Source organism: Pongo abelii, chromosome 7 (assembly GCF_028885655.2).
Source record: "Pongo abelii isolate AG06213 chromosome 7, NHGRI_mPonAbe1-v2.0_pri, whole genome shotgun sequence".
Classification (NCBI taxonomy): domain Eukaryota; kingdom Metazoa; phylum Chordata; class Mammalia; order Primates; family Hominidae; genus Pongo; species Pongo abelii.
Window position 1 is genome coordinate 104757680 of NC_071992.2, and position 9149 is coordinate 104766828.

Genomic DNA, 9149 nt, shown 5'->3' on the forward strand with positions numbered 1-9149 from the left:
TTTCTCATATGGTTATAAATGCTTGTATTGGCATTTTTAGTAGTTGATCATATTCCATTTGTTTTTGCCTGGATTAGTTTGTCCTGCTTCTTATTGTCTTGTTTCACTTTGATAGTTTATTTTTCTGAGTATTCTTAATTTTGCTTATTATAATGATGCACTGTTTTTCAAAATAATTGCTAAATAGAAATGTTGATTACTGTTTTTACTTTATATTTCTAAATGTCATATTTGGTGGAATCTTCACAGGTTTATTGTGTCACTGGTGAATTAATTAATTTAAGGTTCTATTTTTTTTTTCTATTTTCTTTTCTTATTTTGCAATCCAGGAACTTTTGCCTTTATTGTAATTCTCTTCTATATTTCTTTGATGGATTAAAATCTCCAGAAGTAGACCTAATTTATTTTATTCATTTTTATATAATTATTTAGACAAACCCATATTCTACTACCTCTAAATATATTCAAATTATTTTGACTAAATATACATAAATTATTAAATTACATTTGAATATTTATAAATTTTAAGAGTTGGGATAAATGTATCATTTTTTAATCTCAGGTTACTTATTAGGGCAGTGGGAAAACAATTTAGAGCATCATGAAATCATTTTTATGAAGAAATAAAATTTAAAAAATAGGAAAATAAAATGTATGACATATGGTAAGCATAAATGCTGTTTTATGAACTGTTTATTTCACTATATAATGTTACTTGTGTATAGTAAGGATAAATATATGATTATTTCCCTTTATTTACTAGTGTTCAGAATGAAGTGTTGGTTTCATGGTATCCTCCAAAGTGATGTATGACTTGCAACTAGTACATATGAACCAATGTATCTTCCTGTTTTTATGTGTTTCAATCCACTTTTTGAATTATTACCATCTGCTTTGTTGGCATATACTTTAGCATGTCTTCATATCAAGTTATTTTATTGTTTTCTCTCTTTAAATAAGAATTTTACATGATAATTGACTGCAGCTGTTTTCTGGTGTTTGTGTTAATTAAAGTGGTGTTTTATTCTACTTTTAGGAAGAGGTACCAGTATAAGTGGTTGGGGTGAACAAACAGAGCATTTCTAGCTTAATAGTTTGAAATCTCTGTTTTGTTTTACCAAGAAATAAATTAAGTGCCTTCTCAAAACTGAGATCTGCTTCCCTTCTCTCCTTCACTTTGAATAAACTTAAAAAAATTGTGGGTACATAGTAGGTGTATATACTTATTGGATACATGAGATGTTTTGATACAGCCATACAAAATGAAATAAGCACATCATGAAGAATGGGGTATCTATTCCCTCAAGCATTTATCCATTGAATTACAATTCTTTGTTTCCTTTGTCTTAAATTCTAAGCCATGCTTAATTTGCATTCTACTCATGTTATTTCACTGTGAGCCTTGTAGGAAGTAAACTTGGACTGGTTACATTTTAGAGATTTCAGATCAAGACTCCCTCAGTGTTTTCAGTCTTCTTGTGGTCTCATTGCCCTCATCTATGATTGCGAGCCTGTGAAGTCCCTTGCTAATTGGACTGAAAAGGTTTGGGCTGCTGAATTTCAATTCATAAATGAAATTCCATCATTGGGGAAGTGGGTGCTTATCAATGATATATGGCTCGCAGGGCCATCATAATCCTGTCTTCTGCATCCTCTCAATTTGAACGTGACTACTGCTAACTTGGCTTCTCTCCATTTGATACAGACATTCATGAGATACTCGCATATGGTTTTGTTGGAGATGTTATCTTTAGGGTTTTGATTTATTACACCAATTATTCTGTCTGTTCTTGTGTGATGATTCAAGATTAAAGAATCACATCACTGCCCCTGCCACAACCAACTTGTCTCTTTTTCCAAATAAAGGCTTATAAGACTGCAACATTTTCACTGAGGTCTACTATATTCACAAGAAAGTCTGCAAATATGAATCATAAAAGCTATCTATAAGACCACTGTTATTATTTACATGTGCCCTTTCATTTGAAGGATACTTTCTTAATACTCATATTTGTAGTATGCCCGCATCATCAATAATTATTTGGATACTAGTATACATTTTCTTGGTGTCTTGCTCATAAGCATTTCCTATTTGGATAGCATTTGGTTAGTAGCTTGAATGTTTTATAAATTTCTAGGTTCAGTTTATTGTCCTTCAAAACTATATAGATAGTTCTTCATTGTACTCTAACATTACTATTATTTTAAAAAGCCAAATTTTCACTACAATTTTTAATTTTTAATAGATGTCTTTTGCATACTCTCTGGAAACTTATTGGATTATTGGAATTTTTTTTGACAGTCTCACTCTGTCATCCAGGCTGAAGTACAGTGGTGGAATCTTGGCTCAACCTCCACCTCCCAGATTCAAGCCATTCTGGTGCCAAAGCCTCTCTAAGTAGCTGGGACAAGAGGTGCACATCACCACACCTGATTATTTTTTTGTATTTTTAGGGAGACAGGGTCTCGCCTTGTTGGCCAGTCTGGTCTCAAACTCCTGACTTCAAGTGATCCACCCATCTCGGCCTCCCAAAGTGGTGGGATTACAGGCGTGAGCCACCATGCCTGGCCGGATTTGTATTTTTTATTAGTATTTACAATTTTCACAAAAGTGTGTCTATTTATATATTCATTTATTTCCAAAATGTATTCTTTCTTGATTTTCTGAGCTCTTTGAATGAAAAATTAGTTTTTGGTGGGGCATGGTGGCCCACACCTGTAATCCCAGCACTTTGGGAGGCCGAGGCAGGTGGATAATGAGGTCGGGAGTTTGAGACCAGCCTTGCTAACATGGTGAAACCTCCTTTCTAGTAAAAATACAAAAATTAGCCGGGCGTAGTGATGTGCACCTGTCATTCCAGCTACCTGAGAAGGTGAGCCTGGAGAATCATTTGAACCTGGAAAGCAGAGGTTGCAGTGAGCTGAGACTGGGCAATTGCATTCCAGCCTGGGAGACAGATCAAGACTCTGTCTCAAATATATATATATTCTAACAAACACTAGATATATAATTATATATATTCTAACAAATACTAGATATTATAAATAATATTTTTCTTTTTATTTTCTATTATAAGTTCCATTACTTGAATTCTTTGGTAGAGGTCTAAAAAGAGTTTATGTTACAGATTACTGAGTTTTCAGTTATATTGTCTCTTACTATTTCATCATTCAATTATTATTATTATTATTTTATTTCAGTAAACATATTTAGTACTGAGAATTTTCTTTAATTTTGTGATTGCTTCTATTCTAGAGAAGTGGGTTTTTTTACATTTATGAAAATAGTATTTTTTTGAATCTCTTGACTATACTAACTTGGATTTTTTAAAACTTTTTTTTAACATCAGCTTAATTTTCCCACTCAGTTATTTAGTAGTTTTTTTTTTTCTGAAATGCTTTCCTTTTATTATATTGTATTTTCATAAGTGTCTGGTGATTCTGTTTTCTTGGATGTGCTTTTTAATATATGTTCATATTTACATGAACACATCAATATAGATGATGCTTCATCAATTACTGTCAGTATCTAGAGGGATTTGGTGGATAGATTGAGATGAACAGATACAGATAGATTGGTAAACCTTACTGGCATGGGTAACTAAGATGAAATGACTCACTAGATATGGGGATCTATTCTTCCTTCTGGCCTCTTCTGATACAGGCTCCAACTATATGCCTCTGCAGATGTAGGACAGGCTGTACCAAGAGTTGGTTTTCTCTCAGGAAAAATGGATTGGGATAATCCAGGTAAAATTGAATATTTTCACAATTGCCATATTATGCAAGATCCTTAGCTTGAGACAGAATTTTGGTGTTGTTTGCTGTGGGGTGGAACTCTCTTTCCTTCACTGCTTCTCTCCCTCTTTGTCCTGGTGTGTGTCTTAAGTGTCTAGCACTCTATTCCTCTTCCCTTTCCCGTCTAATGCACATCCTAAGATCCCCTGAAAGTAGACTGCATTGAACAATTAATTATAGAGCAGTGTTTACTAAGCTTTTCCTGCTGCAAATACCTCAGCAGTTTTGCCGTTGTACCCTGAGCCTGTGCTGGCTCAGATCTAGCTGTTTTACAATTAATTATCCAGTTACTTGCCCTGAGGCCTACTCCTACTCCCAGCTCTTGCTGACTCTGAGGTTGGATTTTTTATTTTCCAGTTTTCATCTGGGCTAACTCTGATACTTATCTCTTCCTCCACAAGAGTTACAATGCTGGTTTGCTGCCTGTTTTCAGTGTCACTTGTATAATGTCTGCCATAAACCACACAAATCTTAAAATGTTATTTTTGATGGATATACCTCTTCTCTGTTTTCTAGCACAGCTATAATTTTGTTACTATTTTTATTGTACCTCAATGTGATTTGAAGTATGAAGGGCAGCGAATTTGAATCATGGTATTACCAGCTTGATCCGGAAGTCCTAACCATTGTCTTACAGGTAAACTATCATATATGGAATATTCATTTATGTTTACCATATTGTAGGCAATGCTAATAGTAATGAAAATGAGGTATATTTTCTTGAAATTGGATTGCTTGTTTCCTTGACGCTTCTATTTTTTCTATCCTCTATATAGTATTCTCAATCGTCACAAATAAAGGAACCACTTGAAATTGCTTCAGGATATTAATTCCTAAGGAATGAGATTTAGCAGTGTAGTTAAATCTTGGTAGTTAAATTCTTATGTTCAAAGTTCTGATAGACCTGGTTTGGATCTTGATTCTATCACCCGTGAGGTTTTTGACCTTGGGGAAATAACTTCTTTTTCTCCAACAATATCTTCCTGCAATGATTATTGTGAAGAATAAATTAGATACTGCCCAGAAACCTCTTGGTTTAATTCCTGGCAGATAGTAAGGTTCTAGATGGTTCTAGATACTATAACAGTAACTTTTTATTGCAAAAAAAAAAAAAGGCATTTGAATCATGCCAAAACCTGGACTTTTAAATGTGGAAGTGGAATATTTACACTTTAATAAATAATTTTCAGAGACCAAATATGTGCCCATGAAATGGTAACAGCCCAATATATGTAACAATGAGATAAATATGGCTTGGGCAGAATTGTTCTAATTATAAATAGGTACATCCTCACGTCAACAGTATCTGCTTTTCTTCTCCATGATGGGATTTTGATTTTCTGACTGATTGTAGTTTTGGAGTGCCTTTGATGGATTCTGGGCCCATGTATACACCTATTCTTACAACCCACCCCTTTCCTGCCTGCCCCTTTTCTGCCAAAGGCATATTGTATAGAACTGACACACTCCTCTGCCAGGCTTCTGGCTCTATACAGCTCTTCTTCCACTGCGCTGGGATCAACAATGCTAATCTTACCGTGCTATTGTTGGTAATTTCAAAATGCCTGGTAGTATTTAAATTGGAATTAGTAATTCTGTTTTTTAAACTCAGCTTCTATTCAAAGCCAGCAACTTATCATCAGAACAGCCAAGAAGCATTTTAGAATTAAATAATATGTACTTTATTTTCATATTAAATTACTGCTTACTGAACGGTTGAATAAAACAGTGAAGAAAAATTGTACTCTTGTGTTTGCATTTTGATATAAACATTTTCTTCCCACAGAAACACATTATTAAAACATTTATTCTCCATAGAGTAGCATTAAAAGATAGAAAAGTCTCAGTGTCAGTTATGAGGCTGCCTCCCAAACACATGAGGTATTTTCTTTGAATTTATATTCAAAGATCATCAGTATAGAAACTGAGCTTGCTGTCACAGAAATAGAATAATAGGAAAGAAAGAGAGCAGAAATGGCTATTTTTTTCTCCATTTTACTATATTAGTCAGATATATACATAAATCAGTTTAAAGAAATGACTGCCTGTCTTATATTCAGATGTATCTAGTGTTAGAAAGAATATGCTCTCCCTACGTAATCTTTCATAGTTTTATTTAGTAAACTTTCCTATAAGTTGAGCTTAGAGCAGTGATTGGTATTTCATTTAACCAACAATGGCTTATTTTTCTTTCATTTAAAAATATTTTATAGAAATTACATTTTGAGCATTCAAGCTAATATTTTACATTTTAAAATGGTGCCTTGAGGACTGTTTAGAGTTTTCAAAGACATTACTTTGGTTAATCTTCTTGTTGACATTTTAGGAATGCACTCTTGCCATATTTGTTGGAAAATTGAATATTTTAAACCTGGAAATATTACTTTAGTAATGTTCACATCTAGTTAAAGATCTCTCTGTACCTCTAAATGGACATTGGCAAAATTAAACTCACAGGTTTGTATCAGCACTTGAAACTTTCTTTCTCAGCCTTACCCAATCCTCCAACCAGCCCACAAAAAAATCTGCGTCTGAATTCAGCCTGAATATAATTCTTTCATTTCTTTTTGTAGGCTACATAAGTAATAAACTAAGTATCTCTCTATGACATGAAAAATCCACCATGAACTGACCCTTGTTTATCTCTCATGTTGGTCTGACAACAAATTCCACCTCATTAGTTTTGATCAAGCAGTATCAAACTTCTTGAGAAATGCCAAATATATACAAACTCTTCACTCCTACTATTGCCTAAGTAAATGATACCCTTCATGTGTGTCTCCTTCTTTTAGGTAACTACTGTTGCTTGCATGTGAAGAATGACCACAAATAATTCCTGAGGGGCTCTCTGATATTCTGTCTCCTCCAACCCCTATCAAATATCCCTGCTCTATGCCCATAATGTGAGCAATATTTATATTTTTTAACATTTACATCCCCCATGACTCTAAATATTTTTAATGCAGTTTTATGTCACAGTCATTATTTTACTCCCAAGTAATACTACAAGGCTTAAAGATCTAATGTAAGTGAATTAAACTTTTACTGAATTTCTTTTAACACAAAATAGTATTGACTGCCAGAGTAAGCACTATCTATAACGTTTGTACATTAGGCCTCACACTACCAGTAGGAGATGAGATTAAAAGTCCCACCACAATCAGAAGACTTAGGTTCCTGAAAACGCTTCTACTACTTCTACTATAAGAAAAAACAAAAAATTAATGAATCCAGGAGCTGGTTTTTTGGAAGGATCAACAAAATTGATAGACTGCTAGCAAGACTAATAAAGAAGGAAAGAGAGAAGAATCAAATAGATGCAATAAAAAATGATACAGGGAATATCACCACCGATCCCACAGAAATACAAACTACAATCAGCGAATACTACAAACATCTCTACGCAAATAAACTAGAAAATCTAGAAGAAATGGATAAATTCCTCGACACATACACCCTCCCAACACTAAACCAGGAAGAAGTTGAATCTCTAAATAGACCAATAACAGGAGCTGAAATTGTGGCAATAATCAATAGCTTACCAACCAAAAAGAGAACAGGACCAGATGGATTCACAGCCGAATTCTACCAGAGGTACAAGGAGGAACTGGTACCATTCCTTCTGAAACTATTCCAATCAATAGAAAAAGAGGGAATCCTCCCTAACTCATTTTATGAGGCCAGCATCATCCTGATACCAAAGTCGGGCAGAGACACAACCAAAAAAGGGAATTTTAGACCAATATCCTTGATGAACATTGTTGCAAAAATCCTCAATAAAATACTGGCAAACAGAATCCAGCAGCACATCAAAAAGCTTATCTACCATGATCAAGTGGGCTTCATCCCTGGGATGCAAGGCTGGTCCAATATACGCAAATCAATAAATGTAATTCAGCATATAAACAGAACCAAAGACAAAAACCACATGATTATCTCAACAGATGCAGAAAAGGCCTTTGACAAAATTCAACAACGCTTCATGCTAAAAACTCTCAATCAATTAGGTATTGATGGGACGTATCTCAAAATAATAAGAGCTATCTATGACAAACCTACAGCCAATATCATACTGAATGGGCAAAAACTGGAAGCATTCCCTTTGAAAACTGGCACAAGACAGGGATGCCCTCTCTCACCACTCCTATTCAACATAGTGTTGGAAATTCTGGCCAGGGCAATTAGGCAGGAGAAGGAAATAAAGGGTATTCAATTAGGAAAAGAGGAAGTCAAATTGTCCCTATTTGCAGACGACATGATTGTATAGCTAGAAAACCCCATTGTCTCAGCCCAAAATCTCCTTAAGCTGATAAGCAACTTCAGCAAAGTCTCAGGATACAAAATCAATGTACAAAAATCACAAGCATTCTTATACACCAATAACAGACAAACAGAGAGCCAAATCATGAGTGAACTCCCATTCACAATTGCTTCAAAGAGAATAAAATACCTAGGAATCCAACTTACAAGGGATGTGAAGGACCTCTTCAAGGAGAACTACAAACCACTGCTCAATGAAATAAAAGAGGATACAAACAAATGGAAGAACATTCCATGCTCATGGGTAGGAAGAATCAATATCATGAAAATGGCCATACTGCCCGAGATAATTTGTATATTCAATGCCATCCCCATCAAGCTACCAATGACTTTCTTCACAGAATTGGAAAAAACTACTTTAAAGTTCATATGGAACCAAAAAACAGCCTGCATCACCAAGTCAATCCTAAGCCAAAAGAACAAAGCCAGAGGCATCACACTACCTGACTTCAAACTATACTACAAGGCTATAGTAACCAAAACAGCATGGTACTGGTACCAAAACAGAGATATAGATCAATGGAACAGAACAGAGCCCTCAGAAATAACACCACACATCTACAACTGTCGGATCTTTGACAAACCCTACCAAAACAAGCGATGGGGAAAGGATTCCCTATTTAATAAATGGTGCTGGAAAAACTAGCTAGCCACATGCAGAAAGCTGAAACTGGATCCCTTCCTTACACCTTATACAAAAATTAATTCACGATGGATTAAAGACTTAAACATTGACCTAAAACCATAAAAACCCTAGAAGAAAACCTAGGCATTACCATTCAGGACATAGGCATGGGCAAGGACTTCATGTCTAAAACACCAAAAGCAATGGCAACAAAAGCCAAAATTGACAAATGGGATCTAATTAAAGAGCTTCTGCACAGCAAAAGAAACTACCATCAGAGTGAACAGGCAAACTACAAAATGGGAGAAAATTTTTGCAACCTACTCATCTGTCAAAGGGCTAATATCCAGAATCCACAATGAAATCAAACAAATTTACAAGAAAAAAACAAACAACCCCATCAAAA